The 19,011-nt window shown below is 44.2% G+C and overlaps 1 long non-coding RNA gene across 1 annotated transcript in view; it reads left to right on the top strand.

Moving 5' to 3' along the window:
- The window catches only part of LOC309818188, a 34,547-nt gene extending 15,932 nt beyond the window's left edge, over positions 1-18,615 (top strand). Inside the window, exons 2-3 of the long non-coding RNA XR_014296315.1 lie at positions 17,664-17,850; positions 18,520-18,615. This is a non-coding gene — a long non-coding RNA (uncharacterized lncRNA). The remainder of the gene's footprint in view (positions 1-17,663; positions 17,851-18,519) is intronic.
- The last annotated feature ends 396 nt before the right edge of the window (positions 18,616-19,011 follow it).

The raw sequence follows: 19,011 nt of genomic DNA on the forward strand, positions 1-19,011 counted from the left end.
GCCTCCTATAGGAGACATAATTAAAACAACACTAAAAGAGAAAGTGTGACTATAAAGGAATTAAAAAGGTGTACCATGTAATAATAATAAAAAGAAACCTGGCACATTAACATTATATCAGACTAAATAGAATTTAAGACAAAAACACTACATAATCATAGAAGGGACAATCCACCAAAATGTAGCATTCGTGCACCTGCAGGTACCTAACAGCATATCTCTGAAAACTACAAAGCCTAAGTGAGAGAATTAGAAGCAGAAATCAACAAGTCAACAATCATAGTATAGATTACTGAGACCAAGTAAGGTGAAAACTTCGAAAGAATTTTAAAAGTTTGAACAACAAATCTCCAAGACATGCAGGAAAAAGTCTTTATTCCCAACAGCATATATTTACATAATCTTACCTCCTATGAAAATCACAAAGGACATCTCAACAAATGTAAAGGGATATGATAGAGGCCATGTTCTCTGACAATAGTGCAATTAAATTTGAAATCAACAATGAAAAGAAGTTTAAAACAATAATAACTATAACATATGTTTGGAAACTAGTAAAGCAATCTTCTAAATAACTCACGGGTTAAAGAGGAATTCACAATTGAAATGATAAAATATTTAAGAAGTAAATGACAACAGAAGTACCTCACATCACAATGACAACAAAAGTACCTCGAGAACTCATCCAAAAAAAAAGTGCTGTTTTGGATATTTTGGGAATAACTGGAAAAATGCGAATAAGGTCTATAGATTAGATAATACTACCGTATTAAATTTCTTGATTTTGCTAATTATACTGCGTTGTGAATGAACGTCTTTGTTCTTAAGAAATATGCACTAAAATATTTAGGGATTCAGGCATATGAAACATTCTCAAATGCATCAGATGATGACGATAATGATGATGGTGGTGGTGATATCCAGAGAGAAATAACAAAATGTTATCCCAGAAATGGTGAATCTGGGTGAAGCGCATACAGGAGTTTTTTTTTTTAACACTATTTTTGTAATTTTTTTTAAGCTTGAAAGTTATTTCAGTTAAACAAAGAAAAAAACCTGTAAGATGCAGTTAACGCTAAAGGAGACTTTATCTTTAAATCTAAATAGCTGTGTCTTTTAAGAGGGATAGTGATTTGCCAGACATGATTTCCCTTCTGAGGGTTCGCTGTTTCACTGATTGGATAAAACAAAAAACCTGTTGTGTGAGAAAACTGCGTGTTCTGCACATGAGCAAAGTAGACCACGATGCCTGTTGTATATGAAACAGCATCTCAGGGTTGGCGGCACCATTCGTCAGGAATTGCCTTGGGGGTAAACATAGACTAGTGACTAAACAGTGATGTCACACAATTGTTTTAAATAAATAAGCCAGAAAGGCAACTTGTGCCACGTTCCAACTAGGTCATCAGATTTATTTAAGAAGTTTTGACCCTAGGATGTCTCTCAGCCTTTTATAATACTTTGTGTTCCTCTTTCCACATAATTCAAAACAGTGGAACCCAATCTCCTTTTAAATGTTTCCTGAGAAATCTGCCTCTTAACTTCAGAAGAGCGCTGAAGTGTCAACACTGCTGAGAGATTGTTTCCAGATGCTCAGCATTCGTAGAAAGGTCTTCTGATGGAGGATAAGAGCAGGAATATGTGAAACACGTTGGGGCTCCCGAGGAGTAAGCGTGAGGGTGGACAGAGGAGGAAGGAGAAGAGGGAAGAGAAGGTCAACGCGTGGTTTTGAGAGGAGGCTTAAGGATGGTTTGGGGAAGTCTACCAGCCCCTACATGTTCACAAGGTCTCTCTGTCGCCAGATAAAACTTTTTGGTGAACAAGGAGAAAGTTCTAGACTGAGGGCCTCGGGTACTCCCATGGTAGAGAGTACTTGGCAGAGATGAAAGAGGAGAATGCAGGTTCTAGATGCGTGGTGTCACTATTTACTCAGTCAGTAGATTAGGGTGGATCTGATAGAGTGGGCCATCTGGATGGTTTGGGCACATTACTCGTTTTGCAGCAGATTCACTTTGGGGGCATTGTTTGGGACACTGCTCTCTCTGGTCCATCGGACTCATGGTCTTGGCTCTGCTTTATCTGACAAAGTCATAGCGACCTTTGGGTCAATGGCACTCACAGCATCTCGACAGCCAGAAGGAGACTAGCAAATGCTGCCACCTCTAACAGCACAGTTTAGGTTTTCTACGAATTCTCTATGTTCCTTTTATGTCAGACTCTGTCTGTTTTAATTAAAACTACTTCAGAAGGCAGAACATGGGACCAGTTCCAGAAGTGCACATTTCACGACTGGCGAGTGTCGAGGGTCAGGAGCAACTTGCAGATTTCTAAGCTGTGCCTAAGTATCATCGTGTCTTGGAAGATGACCGTGCTATGGGGGTTTCAGCCCTGGTTCCGATTTCACCTGACCACACTCCTATAGCAGCCGTTCACTACAGAAAACCTTTCCAGACTGGATGGGCTAAGCTGAGAATTCCTAATCTCCCAGACATAAAGTGTGAGGACCTTGTCTAATCACTGCTCCCTGACAATTATTATCTTTGAAGAAAAGAAGAAGAAAAATATGACTGGATGAAAATAAATATCTCATAGGAACAATCAGTGAGCTTTCTGGTGGAATTTTTCAGGGCCATAGAAAGTTAGTGCTAGAAGATGGCAGTGTTCAACATTTATAAAGATGTTCCAAATGCTAAGAAATAAGAATAATAATAATAGAGCCTGCCTCTACCCCTCCCCCCACCAAAGGGTTTCACTGAACACCAGTTGAAAACCTCCAGCTTAAGAAAATGAGGCCCAGGGCTTCCCTGGAGGCGCAATAGTTAAGAACCCGCCTGCCAATGCAGGGGACACGGGTTTGAACCCTGGTCCGGGAAGATCCCACATGCCGTGAAGCACCTAAGCCCGTGCAACCACAACTGCTGAGCCTGTGCTCTTGAGCCCGCAAGCCACAGCTACTGAGCCCGCGTGCCTAGAGCCCATGCTCTGCAGCAAGAGAAGCCACCTCAATGAGAAGCCCGCGCGCCACAACAAAGAGTAGCCCCTGATCGCCACAACTAGAGAAAGCCCGCGCGCAGCAACGAAGACCCAATGCAGCCAAAAATAAATTAATTGGTGAAAAGAAAAGAAAATCAGCCCCAGAGAAATTGAAAGCCATACCCCAGGCACGCCAGCTAATTGGTGACAGCACTGGGACCAGAGCCCTTTCACCCACAGAAGCATTTAGTCATTGCCTAGAAGTCAGTGCATCATGAAAAATGGATGGCAGAGACCAGTCTCTGCCCCCAGTAATTTTCAGTGTGAGATAGGCACTGTCAGAGTTAGCACACACACAAAAGTATTTTCTTCAAGCCCTCCAAATACGGGCAGGCAGGCTAAAGTCTTTGAGGCATTTATATTAATATGCAACAGACTATGCCTCCAGGAACTCATATGACTTCTCCTCCACCCCAGCGTGAGGCCCAGGCCATAAAGACAGTAGAGCAAGAAAGAAAACAAAGCAGAGATGCAGGGTATGTGCATCCTTGGGAACCCATGGATGAATCCCACAGCAGTGCCAGGTGTTTCCACTCTGGCCACGACTTCAATTAGCCATGCCATCACATAGTTTGGCAAAGATTTTGCTTCTTTGTTTTCGGTTTGTTTTTTTCCAGGGGGAATAGGGAGAAAGGATAAGAAAACACTACTTCACATAATAACATGGTTATATTAATATACTATTTTAAAACTTGTCACGGTTCACCCACATACTACAAATTAAATGTTTCATAATAACTCTATGAGAGCATAAGAGCAGCATTCTCCTTATTCTACAAAGAAGGAAAGAGGAGAAGGAGGTCATGTGGTTTGCCCAAGGCCACTTCATCGGTTGGTGACAGATGGGATGACCAGTGACTGAGGGAGGAACACGCCTTTCTAGACTGGGTTCAGACTCTGCCCTTCAGTAAACATGTCACAGACACAAACAGAGGGACTGTTCTAATTTGGAGGAACGGAACAGAGAAGACATTCCAATGGTGCCTGAATCAGAAAGAAAAAAAAATAGAAAGATAATAGCAGACATCATAGAATTCCCTCTGACCTGTGTGTTCTTCAGAATTGTTTGTAGATGATTTATATCCAAATGTAGATGTGCATTTGGTGGATAAGGTCTGGCACCGGAGATGTATATATCTTTCAGAACCTCTATTAGCTAGTTGAAACTACCTTTTCCTATGAAGAGTTTTAGATCAATTTAATTCACCCCTGAAGTAAGACTGAAGAAACTGTGAGGAAATGAAGGGTGGACTTTGAAAGGAAAGATCTGTAGCAGTGCCAAAGCAAGCCCCAGGAGTGAGGGACTAATCTGGCAGCTGTCAGGACAGATCAGCTCATGGAGTGAGAAGTGGGTTGATGGGAGGGAGCTTTGGCTGCAAGGACAAAGCTGGACATGTAGGTCCAATTTTTCAAGCTGCTTCTCTTCCACCGGGAACCCCCCCAAAACCCCACATGCCTTGTCACCTCTTCTGATGGAGGTAGAATGCTACCTCTGGCCACAAGAGTCATCTCTAATTTCTGGAGCCTGAAACATCCAGGCTCACAAGTCCTGAAATACCACAGGTTTTTCAGCGGCTTGTCTGAGCTCTCCTGGAATTCCTTTAAAATGCAGAAGGATGAGTCACCCTGGGTTCATATCTGCACGGAAGGCTGGGGAAAGGCCCAGACACAAGGTGCCAACAGTGCAAAATTTGTAAAGCAAATCTAGTGAATAAGCAACTACTTTTCAGATCCTCAAAACCTGTTGAGGATTAAGATGTCTTTCTGGCAACCCAGGGGGTGTTCATGTGCCTGTTTCAACTTTACCAGGAGCTTCAGGAAATGGTAAGGTGGGACAGCCAACAAGAAAGCTAGCATCATTCACGAAGGATGGGCATGGTTTTCAAATAAGGAATCACTTTCCCCTCAAAGAGAATTTCTGACCACCCTAGAAGGTGATCCTGGGAACTTCTGAATCTTAGAATAAACATGAACATCAAAGAACAAATGTCTGGGGAACACACATTCTTTCTTTCTCTTTCTAAGTGACCCATATTATATGCCCCCGACAATATTCCCAAGGAGCACATCTGCCTGGGGTGTAGGGAACTGGAAAGCTGTCCTTGGTGTGGCAGCTGACTAGTCCACTGACCTTGGGCTAATCATTTAATTTGGGATTGGGAATTCACAGTCAAAGCCATGATTACTGTGATCCAACAGAAATGAGCCTGCCTGGGCATGGGAACCCAAGGGTTCTAATTTTAAGGATTTACTCCTTGGGAGTGGAGGCAAAAGGTTCATGGAAATAAAGCAGCCCATATTTGAATGCCTTAGCAGTGAGTTTTAGGAGGACTCCCACACCTTTCAACAAGCCCTCTAGGCTTTTCAGTGGGCCTGGGGGGGCATCACACACTTGGGCTCAGAGGCTAAGAAGCGGGACTTGGGCAATTCATTAGACTCTTCATGGGAGAGTTGGAAGAGATGTGAGTGACGACGTTTTTGCTCACCATTGTCTCACCAGACCAATCTTCTGGAAACACAAATTTAATGTTCTCATCGCTGCTTAAAATGGGTTTCCATTGTTCTAAAATAAAAGCCAGACTCCTCAATACTCTTTACACATCCCCACCTGTCCCAGTCCCTGTCTACCTCTCCTGATCCCTGCTTTCTTCATTCCCTTTGATCCAGACACAAGGACTTTATTTCAGTGTCTCCAATGCTCAGGCTCTAATCTCAAGCACTTCCTTACCCCTCTTTACTTTTTAATTTCTATTTTTCTTTCGGTGTTCCGCTCAAATGTCACTTCCTCTGAGAAGCCCTCCCTGAATCCTCCCCTCCCCACCCCCGTTAGATCAGATGAAAGTGCTTGTATGTTCTCGCAGAGCATCCTATTCTTTCCCTTTAGGGCCTTTATCACAGTCGATAATTACATACTTACTTGTTTACTTATTGGATCGATTCCAGTCTCTCCCACTAGATTATAAGCAGTGTCTATTCACCACTGTATCTCTAATGCCTACACAATGCCTTGAACGTAGCAGACACACAGTACAGTGATCTCATTAGGATGAAGGTGATGTGAAGTAGAAGACAGTGACATTCCTATAGAAATCCAGAGCTCTGCTCTGATCCACACCTGCAGACCTGATTGGTCAATGGCCACCAACACCCCAGCTAGCCAAACAAATACTTTTGGAGGAGTGTTAACACCTGTGAGTAAAACAAATCCATTCTTTTCATTAGTTTTGGCTGTTCAAGAACACGGGGAATTCGAGAAGAGTGGAAATCTCAAACTACCCTGCTCACTTTCCTGGATGGTAGACCTGGTGTGAACACATTCCACCAGCTGCCCCATCTCTGGGGATGGGGGCAACAGGGCAGAGTGAGAGAATCTGTGTGTAGGGACTCTGGCCCGACAGTGGGATCCAACACAAGCAGATACTTAGAAATATGCTGACAGTGGGGGTTATGTCTCTTCAATGCACTGGAGGCAAAACCCCTTGTTTTAAAAACAAAGCATTCATACACAGCCAAGAATGTCCCTGAGTCAATAGTCCTAACCCTTCCTCAGTCTGCCGATGAGGCCCTGGGTGAGGCTTACCAGACCGATGGGCCAAGGACCTGCCACTTAGAGGTTACCGTCTCCGTACACCCAACTGATGTTGGTCAAGCACAGACTGGGTATAGTAAGAGCTTGGGAGACAATAGGAGATGAAGAACATTGAAGGCTACTACTGACAGATCAGTGTACATAGACAAGAACAGAGTGTAATTCCAAGGTCACACAGAAACAAGGGGGTAGGCTCTGCTCCCGAGAAGTGAATGTCCTCTACATCAGGGATGAGATCTCTGTGAGCTGAGATCATTCAGGAAGTCTTCCTGGAGAAGGTAAGTTTGAGGTTTCAAGAAAAACAAAATTGGATTGGCAGGGAGAACTGAGCTGTGAAAAGCTGGGTCCACAGTTACGAGGCTGCCTGGAGCTAAGAGTCTGTTCGAGCTGTGATTTGAGATGCCTCCCATCAACTGTTTTGGGAAAAATAAATCCCTTTGTAGCATCTATAATAAACTGCCCAACATCGATGTGATGAGGTGAAGTTTTGTTTTTCTTTTCACTTGGATGTTGGGATGTAAAGCAGTTCCTCTCTGATTCTCTCACTAACCCAGGATCCCAATAGTCACTTTGTTCCACCAGCTGAATCAGCCTCCTCCCCTCCCCTAAATTTTATAACTAGGACTGTGCACTTTTGCTTACTGTTGGTTACCTCTCCTGTTGTCTGAATCATTCTCCATGGAAACATTTAAGTCCCGAATTTTAAGCAGCTGTGTCCACTTAGCTCCTGTTTACCTAAGCAAAAATGTAAGAATAAAAGGCACAGGGCATACCACAGCAGCCATTACTTTCCACAAGGAATCAGAGATTGGAAGTGAAGCTAAAACATCTTCAGCTATAATAGCATCTCTTTTAAGGTAAGCCATTTCCCCAGGGAGAGTTTGCTGCTCTGAGCAAAGGCAGGACAATAAAAGAACAAGGATGTCTTTCTAAGGCTGCAAACAGAGCGGCTGACACCTTGAAGTTGGTTTGCTTTTGACGGCTTTAAAAGCCAGGACAGCAAAGTGCCCACATTACATTTTCTATAAGCTGGCCAAACATCTCTCTCTCTTTTTTTTTTTTTTTACTGCATAAGCCCCCTAATATGTGTAGAGAACAGGCAGGGAAGGATGTCCTGTGAGATCAGGTTTCTGTTTCAGCAGGTGTCACTGAAGCCTGTCTTCCCCTGAGCAATTTTCTGCACTTCTCTTCCATTTTCCCCTGTCGGGCCCACTCTGGAAGTCACCGGTCTGTGTCCTCACCGCCCATAGTTTCTGCACCTTTCTTTTCAAAGGCAAATGAAAATAGTGTTAGATGGTACAAATGGGCAATTGCAGACTTACCCTCCTCCCATTTCCCCTGAAGTATTTGGTAGTTAGACCTTGGAACTGGTTCCAGCAGCAATGGGGTTAGAGCTACTGCCAAAGCTAAAGCCAAATTGGATTTTATTTAGGAGGTAGTCTCTTGTCATTTTCATCTCCAGATAGAAGACTTCTCTGTTTCCCCAGAAGATAAAATCATAGAATAGCAGTAACAAGGTGGGTGATTCTGCCAACAGGTGGGTGAGGTCTCTGGTTGAGGGAGGGGGTAGAGGTGGGTACTGGTTCTCCTTGTAAGCGTGGCCATCATCTCCTGCAAGCAGAGCTTGGAGGAATTTCATCCACCTGTTGTGGTTTTCCCAGGTAGGAGCAGCGGATGACTGGGACTCTAATAATGACCGCTATCAGCCGACTTTGGGTGGGGTCTCTCAAACTTTAACCCATATGCAAATCATCTCAAAATCTCTTTAAAACGCAGATCTCCTAGTGGGTCTGGGACAGAGCCTGCATTTCTACCAAGCTCCTGGTGACGTCGATGCCACTGGTGCCATGCACACTTTGAGTAGCAAGAGCTTAGGTTTTTATTTACTGCCTTCCTACCCCCTGCTGGGCTATGTTATTTTATCAAGACTATGCGGTAGGAGTGAAGGCCAGTTATAGCCTCCTGAATCATCCATTGCTAGAGCTGTTTCTTGCAGTACATTCAAAAGGGCACTCCCAGGAGTTCCCCATTGTACAAGAAGCCCACTTGCACCAGATACTTCTGGGCAGGCAAGCCACCGTGCAAAGCTGCTTTGGTTCTTGTTGGTCACTACCAGGCAGCGGCTGGATGCTGCTGGAGCGGGAAGTTTTATGTGATAGTGTGTGTTGATGGCGCTGACTCTGAAGGGGGTGGGGACTTCTTTGCTGCAGCAGCTTCAGCTCCCTCTAGCTGCACCCCCTCCCCAGGCTCACGCGAAGGATGAGTGGAAGCTGGGAGAGAAGCATCAGGCGAAGTTCTGCAGACCTGGGGGTGTTATTTTTCACTTTCTCTGCTTCAGGACATCCCACGCATTTTATAAATATTTATGGGACAGCTTCCCTCTTGAGAGCGCCCAAGTGTGGAGGGTCAGTGGGGAGGATGGTTGAAGAAGGAAAGGAGGGTGCTCGTGGTGCAGGAGGATGGGCAGGTGGGGGGAAACCCTGAGGGCTTGTTTCAGGCCAGTCTCCTCACCGGCAAGAGGAGGAGTTGGACTAGACTGTTAAACCAGGGGTCTGTGATTTACGCCAGTAACTCCCTGCAGTTGTAAGCAATGTTTGATGGGTGTGTAAATTTTTCTAGGGCGAGAGCTCCTAGATTTCAACACTCTCTCAGGGTTCACAAAACGTCCATCAGCACCTTTGCAATCGGGATCATCTTCTAGTCCCTCCCAGAGTGGATATGTGGAGCGCTGGGCTTCTAGAAGCGGCGAATATCAAGTTCAGACCACGGGATTAGGAGGGACAAGGCAGCCACTCAGAACCATTTTCAACAGAGGCGGAAGGGGGTCAGCTATCAACAACAGAGGGAAGGCTGAGCGGCAGCCAATTCAAGTGACTCCACCAAACCGAGCTGGGAGCTGAATCCGGACTAGAACCCAGGCTGACACACAGAGAACAGATCTGCACTGCGGAAAAGTCCCTTCAGTCAGCCCGTCGTTTCGGAAGGGCAAGACATTTGTGACCACAGCGCCAGGAGCCCAGCTGGTTATTTCTAGCTCGCTGAATGTCAAAAATCCAGGCCGCTTCTCACAGCAGCCTCCACTTGTCAGACCAAATCAAGGCATCAGAGCGTCAAGCAGGCGAATCAGCTGCCTCCAGCGCAGGCCTAGCGGCGCCCGCGCGCTGCCCCTGACCCTGTCCGCGCGCGGCCCCGCCCCGCGCCCCGCCCACCTGCAGCCCCGCGTCCCGCCTGTGCCGCCGCTGGGGTTCTCAGCGGGGAGCCTCTCGGCAGTCTGCGTTGGCCAATTGTGCCCACAGGACGTGGTCTCCCACGGCCTTTGACCTCAGCGTCGGACTGCGCACTCTCCCTTCTCTCTGGTTGTATTTTTTATTTTTTGATCCTCCCACCTGCACTTGCTTTTCTCCTCAACACAACTCCCATCTCCCAGTTGCTCTCTAGATCCAAATCAATGAGCTGGTTTGTGTCTGCAGAATCCAGTTTTACAGCAACACAAGCAAACGCCAATCCTGAGTGTCGGCTGTCGGTTTCCCTTCTCAATTTCCTTTCTTTGAAATATTAGTACAACTGCTGGCTAGGTTTTGGACACAGCAGGCTAACCTCGACCCTCAGGGAACCGGCAGTCTCCTGGGGGAAGAGAAGGTGATGTTTAAAACTGTGATATGAGAGTATATATAAGTCCATGCCATGGAAAGTAGATAGCTAGTGGGAAACAGCCACGTAGCTGATCTCCCTAGATCAGCTCAGTGCTTTGGGACCACCTAGAGGGGTGGGATAGGGAGGGTGGGAGGGAGACGCAAGAGGGAGGAGATATGGGGATATATGTATATGTATAGCTGATTCACTTTGTTATACAGCAGAAACTAACACACCACTGTAAAGCAATATACTCCAATAAAGATGTTAAAAAAATAAATTAAAAAAACAAGCAAACAAAAAACCCGGTCCCGATGGTCTCGGGACCGGGAATGAGCATCGCACGCAGAGAGAAAAGGCAGAGTGTACGACTTGAGACTTGTAAGGGTGGCTGTATATGTAAAGAGGTGGGAGCCAGTACCGCGTGATGAGCGAGAGAGGAGCTAGGAAAGGACTCTGAGTCAGCGAAAAGAGTGTAGAATTTATCCTGACAATACAGGCCTTTGCAGGGTTTTTCGGTAGTTTCATTTTGCTTTGGAGGGTTTTAACCAGGGAAGTCATCCATCGGATTTGCTTTCTTAAATGGGAGGGGAGGCAGAACTCCTCTAAGTCCCAGAATAGAGGCAGCAGCATCTTTAAAGATTGTAGCATATTCCAGAGCAGGGGCCATGTTCTCCCACGTGGGGCTCAAATTATCCATTTTCTTCCGATTACGCCCACCACTGCCCTGTTGCTTTATTCCTATCCCTAGCCCCACTCTGACTGGTTTGGCCTTCTGCATCCCACTGGCTCTTGCCTAGCCTTTAGGTAAGATGCTAGGTTGACTCTACTTCCAAGCCACCACCATGTTTCCAGCATTCATTGATTCAATGAATATAAGTGGTCGCTCTGTGCCAGGTGCTGTGCTAGTCACTGCGGGCATACAGAAGGGTAGATTCACATCTTTCTTGATCTCAAAGAGCTTAGAATTTGTCCAGTGGTTCCCAAATTTGCTCATGCATCAGAATCATTAAAATACAGCTGATTGAACATCACCTGGACTGACTAAATTGGAATCTTTGGGGGTAAGTGCCAGGGAGCCATATTCTGGAAACTCTCCCCCAGGTAATATTGCGAAGTAGTCAGAACCACTGATCCTTAGAGGAATGCGGAACTGGAATTTCTCTGGTGGCCATTCCTCTGCATGGCTGATGGGGAGAACAAACCCAGAGTCTGGCTGTTGGCCACAAGACAGAAATCATCAGAGGAAGACAGGCAAAGCTCAGTCTAACTGGGCTGTAAGTCTGGGACCTGCTCACGTGACTTCAATGAAGCAGGAGGGACAGTGGGGATGGATGAATGGAAGAGTAGAGTAGAATGTATTGGGATGGTGGGCTGGGCTATGCCTGCCTAGAGTGGATAGTGCCTCCTTCTTGACCTAAATGGTATAAATCATCCATTAGAAAGCAGGAGACTAGCTCTCTGGCTTGTTGACTCCTTTTCAGGACCACCTTGATTATCATGGTCAAGAGCTAGGGATGATTGCACCCGGTAGTTTCCAATGGTGTCTGTGATGAACAACTAATAGAAAAGAAACATCAAGTACATTGTACACAAACCCATAAATCTCCACCAGTTAAGTCTGAGTATTGGGGCAAGCTGAAGCAAAGGGAGGCTGTTAACTCACTGTTCCCAGAAATATCCCCCATATGCTTATGGCTGCCCTCTGAGGGATTCCAGGAAGGGGTGATCCTGTCTGATCATGCCTGGAATCTCACACCCTGGAGGATGGATCTTCATGGGGTTTGAGAGGATTAAATTTCCAGTTCTACTTTTCACCTCTTGGTGAAGACTCTTCTGAAACATCTAATAGTTAAGTATTTACTTGTTGAGAGCTAATTATGGCCCAGGCACTGAGAAGCCTCAAACATGAAAATATGTACAACCCACTTGGGAAGATAGGACATAATTGTATATAAAAGTAAATATAAGGTTTAGATATTTCCAGACCACAGGAGAAGAACTGATTTTGTTGTTGTTTGAAGTTCTGTATCCCGACCACTAATCCACACAGGATGTATTTGAGAGCAATGTATTTTGGGTGATATAAAGGCACGTAAGGCATAGTCTTTGCCCTCAGGAATCTCACAGTCCAATAGGGAAGATAGGACATGTCAGTATAAACTGTAATAGAAAATAGTATAGGCTGGGACAAGTGAGTGATTCCATGTTAGCTTTAGCATCAGTAGGGCCTGTTCTGAAACTTTTTTTTTAATACCTCTTTATTGGAGTATAACTGCTTCACAATACTGTATTAGTTTGTGTTGTACAACAAAGTGAATCAGCCATATGCATAAATACATCCCCATATTCCCTCCTTCTTGAGCCTCCCTCCCACCCTCACTATCCCACTCCTCTAGGTCATCGAAAAGCACGAGCTGATCTCCCTGTGCTATGCTGCTGCTTCCCACTAGCTATCTATTTTACATTTGGTAGTGTATATATGTCCATGCTACTCTCACTTTGCCCCAGCTTCCCTCCAACCCCCGTGTCCTCAAGTCCATTCTCTATGTCTACGTCTTTATTCCTGTCCTGCCACTATGTTCATCAGTACCATTTTTTTTTCAATGTGTATATCATTTTATTTTTTTAAATTTATTTTTACATTGTTGGAGATTTTATTTTAATCTGAAGACAAACTGAAGTCATATTTTCAGCATTTTAAAATGGGATTAAATAATATAATTTTGTTGTTCCATGTAGCTTCCATGCAAAATAGTGTATATGTCCCCATGTATGTATATATGTGTGTTTTTGTGTCTATATCTATATATATATATATCCTACTGGTTCTATTTCCCTGTAGAACTCTAACCAGTACAGATTTTGGTATCCTTACATCTTTTTGTTTGTTTGTTTGTTTGTTTTAACATCTTTATTGGAGTATAATTGCTTTACAATGGTGTGTTAGTTTCTGCTTTATAACAAAGTGAATCAGTTATACATATACATATGTTCCCATATCTCTCCCCTCTTGCATCTCCCTCCCTCCCACCCTCCCTATCCCACCCCTCTAGGTGGTCACAAACCACCTAGCTGCTCTCCCTGTGCTATGCGGCTGCTTCCCACTAGCTATCTATTTTACATTTGGTAGTGTATATATGTCCATGCCACTCTCTCACTTTGTCCCAGCTTACCCTTCCCCCTCCCCATATCCTCAAGTCCATGCTCTTTAGGTTTGTGTAGGTTTGTGTCTTTATTTGGTTTGTGTAGGTTTGTGTCTTTACTCCCGTCTTACCCCTAGGTACTTCATGACCTTTTTTTTTTTTCTTAGATTCCATATATATGTGTTAGCATACGGTATTTGTTTTTCTCTTTCTGACTTAATTCACTCTGTATGACAGACTCTAGGTCCATCCACCTCACTACAAATAACTCAATTTTGTTTCTTTTTATGGCTGAGTAATATTCCATTGTATATATGTGCCACATCTTCTTTATCCATTCATCTGTTGATGGACACTTAGGTTGCTTCCATGTCCTGGCTATTGTAAATAGAGCTGCAATGAACATTTTGGTACATGACTCTTTTTGAATTATTGTTTGCTCCGGGTATATGCCCAGTAGTGGGATTGCTGTGTCGTATGGTAGTTCTATTTGTAGTTTTTTAAGGAACCTCCATCCTGTTCTCCATAGTGGCTGTATCAATTTACATTCCCACCAACAGTGCAAGAGTGTTCCCTTTTCTCCACACCCTCTCCAGCATTTATTGTTTCTAGATTTTTTGATGATGGCCATTCTGACTGGTGTGAGATGATATCTCATTGTAGTTTTTTTTGTGTGTGGTATGCGGGCCTCCCACTGTTGTGGCCTCTCCCGTTGTGGAGCACAGGCTCCGGACGCGCAGGCCCAGCGGCCATGGCTCATGGGCCTAGCTGTTCCGCAGCATGTGGGATCCTCCCGGACCGGGACATGAACCTGTGTCCCCTGCATCGGCAGGCGGACTCTCAACCACTGCGCCACCAGGGAAGCCCTCTCATTGTAGTTTTTATTTGCATTTCTCTAGTAATTAGTGATGTTGAGCATCTTTTCATGTGCTTCTTGGCCATCTGTATGTCTTCCTTGGTGAAATGTCTGTTTAGGTCTTCTGTCCATTTTTTAATTGGGTCGTTTGTGTTTTAGATATTGAGCTCCATGAGCTGTTTGTATATTTTGGAGATTAATCCTTTGTCTGTTGTTTCATTTGCAAATATTTTCTCTCATTCTTAGGGTTGTCTTTTTGTCTTGTTTATGGTTTCCTTTGCTGTGCAAAAGCTTTTAAGTTTAATTAAGTCCCATTTGTTTATTTTTGCTTTTATTTCCATTTCTGTAGGAGGTGGGTCAAAAAAGATTTTGCTGCGGTTTATGTCAGAGTGTTTTTCCTATGTTTTCCTCTAAAAGTTTTATAGTGTCTGGTCTTACATTTCAGTCTTTAATTCATTTGAGATTTATTTTTGTGTATGGTGTTAGGTAGTGTTCTAATTTCATTTTTTTACATATAGCTGTCCAGTTTTCCCAGCACCACTTATTGAAGAGGCTGTCTTTTCTCCATTGTATGTTTTTGCCTCCTTTGTTGTAAATTAGGTGCCCATATGTGCATGAGTTTATCTCTGGGTATTCAATCCTGTACGATTGATCTATATTTCTGTTTCTGTGCCAGTACCATACTGTCTTGATTACTGTAGCTTTGTAGTATAGTTTGAAGTCGGGGAGCCTGATTCCTCCAACTCTGTTTTTCTTTCTCAAGATTGCTTTGGCTGTTCAGGGTCTTTTGTGCTTCCATACAAATTGTAAAAAATTTTTTTCTAATTCTATGAAGAATGCCATTGATAGTTTGATAGGGATTGCACTGAATCTGTAGATTGCTTTGAGTAGTATAGTCATTTTCACAATATTGATTCTTCCAATCCAAGAACATGGTATATTTCTCCATCTGTTTATGTCATCTTTGATTTCTTTTATCAGTGTTTGTTTTATAGTTTTCTGAGTGCAAGTCTTTCACCTCCTTAGGCAGGTTTGTTCCTAGGTATTTTATTCTTTTTGTTGCAATGGTAAGTGGGAGTGTTTCCTTAATTTCTCTTTCTGATTTTTTGTTGTTGGTGTATAGGAATGCCAGAGATTTCTGTGCATTAATTTTGTATCCTGCAACCTTACCAAATTCATTGATTAGTTCTACTAGTTTTCTGATGGCATTTTTAGAATTTTCTATGTATAGTATCATGTCATTGGCAGTGACAGTTTTACTTCTTTTCCAATTTGTATTCCTTTTATTTCTTTTTCTTCTCTGATTGCTGTGGCTAGGACTTCCAAAACTATGTTGAATAAGAGTGGTGAGAGTGGACATCCTTGTCTTGTTCCTGATCTGAGTGGAAATGCTTTCAGTTTTTCACCATTGAGAATGATGTTGGCTGTGGGTTTGTCATGTATGGCCTTTATTATGTTGAGGTAGTTTCCCTCTGTGCCCATTTTCTGGAGAGTTTTTATCATAAATGGGTGTTGAATTTTGTCAAAAGCTTTTTCTGCATCTATTGAGATGATCATATGGTTTTTATTCCTTCATTTGTTAATATGGTATATCACATTGATTTGCATATATTGAAGAATCCTTGCATCCTGGGATAAATCCCACTTGATCGTGGTGTATGTTCCTTTTAATATGTTGTTGGATTCTGTTTGCTAGTATTTTGTTCAGGATTTTTGCATCTGTGTTCATCAGTGATATAGGTCTATAATTTTCATTTTTTGTGGTAACTTTTTCTGGTTTTGGTATCAGGGTGATGGTGGCTTCATAGAATGAATTTGGGAGTGTACCTCCCTCTGCAAGTTTTTGGAAGAGTTTGAGGACTGCTCTTACCTATTCTCTAAATGTTTGATAGAATTCGCCTGTGAAGCCACGTGGTCCTGGACTTTTGTTTGTTGGAAGATTTTTAATTACAGTTTCAATTTCATTACTTGTGATAGGTCTGTTTCTATTTTCTAATTCTTCCTGGTTCAGTCTTGGAAAATTGTACCTTTCCAAGAGTTTGTCCGTTTCTTCATGGTTGTCCATTTTATTGGCATAGAGTTGTTTGTAGTAGCCTCTTATAATCCTTTGTATTTCTGTGGTGTCAGTTGTTATTTCTCCTTTTTCATTTCTAATTTTATTGATTTGTGTCCTCTCCCTTTTTTTCTTGATGAGTCTGGCTAAGTGTTTATCAATTTTGTTTATCTTCTCAAAGAACCAGCTTTGCTACTGTTTTCTTTGTTTCTATTTATTTCTGCTCTGATCTTTATGATTTCTTTCCTTTGAAATATCTTTTTCCCACACCTAGACATCTTTCAGAAGACAGTTCTAGTGACTTTGGGATTCATCTTAGAGTCTTATCTGTGTCAATAATGTGAACTTTTCATTACAGTTTGAACTTAGTTCTCTCAATTATTTCCCAGAGATACTTGTGATTTAAAATGACAGAAACCAAGAGGTTCAAGCCTAGAAAGGTGGGTGAAAAGTGATTTCCACCTGGAGAAAGTCATGGCATTTCTGTGCAGAGCCATGTGCCCTGATCCTTGCTTGAAAACTGGAGGAGTTGACTCAGAAGAGGCAGGTGGGAGCAGAGGCCGCTTAATGTCTCCCTGGGAGGAGGTGAGGAGTCTGGCTCCTGGTTAAAAACCTGTGGGTGATTTGTGTGATTTCTCAGGCCTGACCATCAGCAATTACAAAGGCTTTGCCTGCAGGCCTGCAGGCAGCTTCCCGTGCTTTGGTGCATAGCCCGAGAGGTGCAGTTAAGGACCCAGGCCCCACTCGCTGGTCATGCGCTTCGCATATTTACATTCCTAGCTCAGAAGCGCCTTCATTCCTAGGTTTCTATGACTGAGGCCTTGGGCAGAGGTCCTCTTCAGGTGCTGTCTCTCCTGAGGCCTCCTTACGGTGGGGAGGAGGAGGAAACTGTGAAGACTCTTCCCCTCCTCTGACTCACTTCTTTTCCACACCTAGCCCTTCTCCTCCCCCCACCCAACATTAGGATCCATAAAACTGCCTTTTTCTCAGGGGCTCCCTCAACAGAGAGATGACCCCCACATCTATGCTGGTCCACCCGACCTTGGGCCGGTGTTCAGTTCCATGAGGGAAAATGGAACAGGAAGATGTGTACTTTCTCCAGTTGTAGAACTTTCATTTATGCCATCACAGTGAGTGATTAAAAGCTTGTTGCTTTAATTGGCTACATGGACCCCTGACAGCATAGCCCGCTTGCTCTTTCCCACCTGAGCTCCCAACAGGGGGACCCCTCCAGCTCCCTCCCTTCTGGGAGCACACAGTCAAAGCATGGGCCCATTTCTGTTGGAAGCTATGACCTCTCCTACATGTGTTTCTACTTCATTTCTAGATTGGATTTCTCTGTCTCTCTCACAGTTAATTGACCAAGGACAAGACAAAACTCAGGATTGCCATGAGGGCTAGGCAGGGAGTCAGCAGGAAAGAGAAGAATAATGAAGCAGGCATTGGCCAGATCAGGACTTACAGACGTGAGAACAACCCAACCTCAGAGACTAACTTCTTCCTGTCTACACTTCTGAAGAGGAACCTAAAAGTCCAAGAGGTGAGTGACCTGGCCAGGGCCACCCAATCAGAACCCAGGTTCTGATTATTTCCAGGTTTCCTTCTTGATCTTCTTTCTGCTTCCTACTACAGGTTCTGGGCAGGACTGTGCCCCTGGTTCCCAGGACCACCACAAATGGGGAAGAAGAGACTAGAGCAGGGTTCTCAAATTAGAGTGCTTAGAATCCCCTGGAGGGCTGGTTAAAACACAGATTGCCAGCCCTTCCCCCAGGGTTTCTAATTCAGTAGGCCTGTGGTGGGGTCTGAGAATTTGCATTTCTAACAAGTGTCCGGGTGTAGCTGATGAGAACCACTGGACCAGCCTATATATGACCAAAAAGCAGCAGGGAAAGAAAGAATGGAAGCTGAGTAAAGGAAAGTAGGAAGAAGGAAAGGAGTAGGAGTGACATGGTTTATTAGGGCAAGAAATGAGGTCCACGGAATGGTTTTGGGAGGTTTGTTTTTCTCTTCCTCGTCCATCCTGACTTCAGGCTTATCTAGAAGTTTTCACAGTATCCTTTAAATCCCTCCCCTGACTGCTGAGGGAACCTGGCCCACAGGTGAGGTAACCTAAGCCTCCACTTAGATTATTAGATTTCCTAGAGCTGGAGCTAAAAAGCCCTGAGCTGGCTGCTCTCCCAACATGCCTCACGGCTTCTTCCTTGTTCAGGTAGCTACAGGCTGCACAGCTACCTGCCTCCCCTGAAGCCCGAGGGCTCATGTCCCAAAGGCCATGAGAATGAAGAGTCTTGGAAGGTGGTTGCGGACAACTCAGTCACCTCTCTCTGGCTTCCGTGGTGCGCTCACATGAGCCCTGGCGGATCAAGGCTGCTGACTCTCAGAGAAAGGTAAGGAGGTGCATACATGGCAAGGAGATGGGTGGAGGGATTAAATAAACTCCACAGCCGCGTTGCCTCAGCTCATCTTTCAAGTTCTTCTGAATCATCAGGGAACATGGACTTGCTTTCTTAATCCTTGGATCTGAATGTGGGTCACTGAGGTCTCAACCTGTGTTTGAATGTAATAGCATGGAGGGGAGCCAGATATACACGCAGGAAAAAAGAATTAGCTCTCGTGTGGGTGTGAAAACCCAGGAGCGACCCCCCTCTCCAAATCTGTTCACTGTTTGCCGACCTCCACAGGGCTGTGGGAAAAATAAGGC

This window comes from Grampus griseus, assembly GCF_964374135.1.
Source record: "Grampus griseus genome assembly, chromosome: 2".
In the NCBI taxonomy this organism is placed as follows: Eukaryota; Metazoa; Chordata; class Mammalia; order Artiodactyla; family Delphinidae; genus Grampus; species Grampus griseus.